The sequence below is a fragment of the Chrysochloris asiatica genome, unplaced genomic scaffold (assembly GCF_000296735.1).
Source record: "Chrysochloris asiatica unplaced genomic scaffold, ChrAsi1.0 scaffold00054, whole genome shotgun sequence".
Classification (NCBI taxonomy): domain Eukaryota; kingdom Metazoa; phylum Chordata; class Mammalia; order Afrosoricida; family Chrysochloridae; genus Chrysochloris; species Chrysochloris asiatica.
The window spans coordinates 2,245,364-2,245,937 of record NW_006408572.1 but is presented as its reverse complement, the minus strand read 5'-3'; positions in this window follow the sequence as shown (position 1 = coordinate 2,245,937).

Genomic DNA, 574 nt, shown 5'->3' with positions numbered 1-574 from the left:
CCATAGGTGTAGGTCAAGTGTGATTGGTCTTTTAATATTGTCATAGTTTTTTGTTTTTCTCTTTATAAGCTTAAATTTACAATTTAGGTAATCTTTTTTGTTTTAACTCCTGGGTTTCTATCAAGCTTAGTGAGAAAGTCTTCTGTATCTAAAATGAGTGAAATAATCTATATTTTCTTCTAGAATTTCAGTGGTTTTGTAATTTGTCAGCAATGCTGGTTTTGGGGTGTTAGCACTCCTGCCCAAAAGACTAAAACTAAAGAAACAAAAACATAGAAATAGAATTTCACTAGGACAAGCACTGAGCTGCGAGGTCAGTGGTTCAAACTCACCAGCTGCACTTCAGAAACACTATACAGGGTTACTAGGAGCTGGAACTGACTGGACAGCACTTAACAATGGACAGCACTTAACAACAATCCTGGCTGTGAATCTAAGCTCTGACATTTTGTGACTTTGAAAATGATACTGAAAGCTTTAGTTTTCACATCTGAAAAATGGAGATAATGCTCATCTCCCAGGGTGGTTGTGGGAAATTAAGTGACAAATGGTATATAAAACACCTAGACTAGTT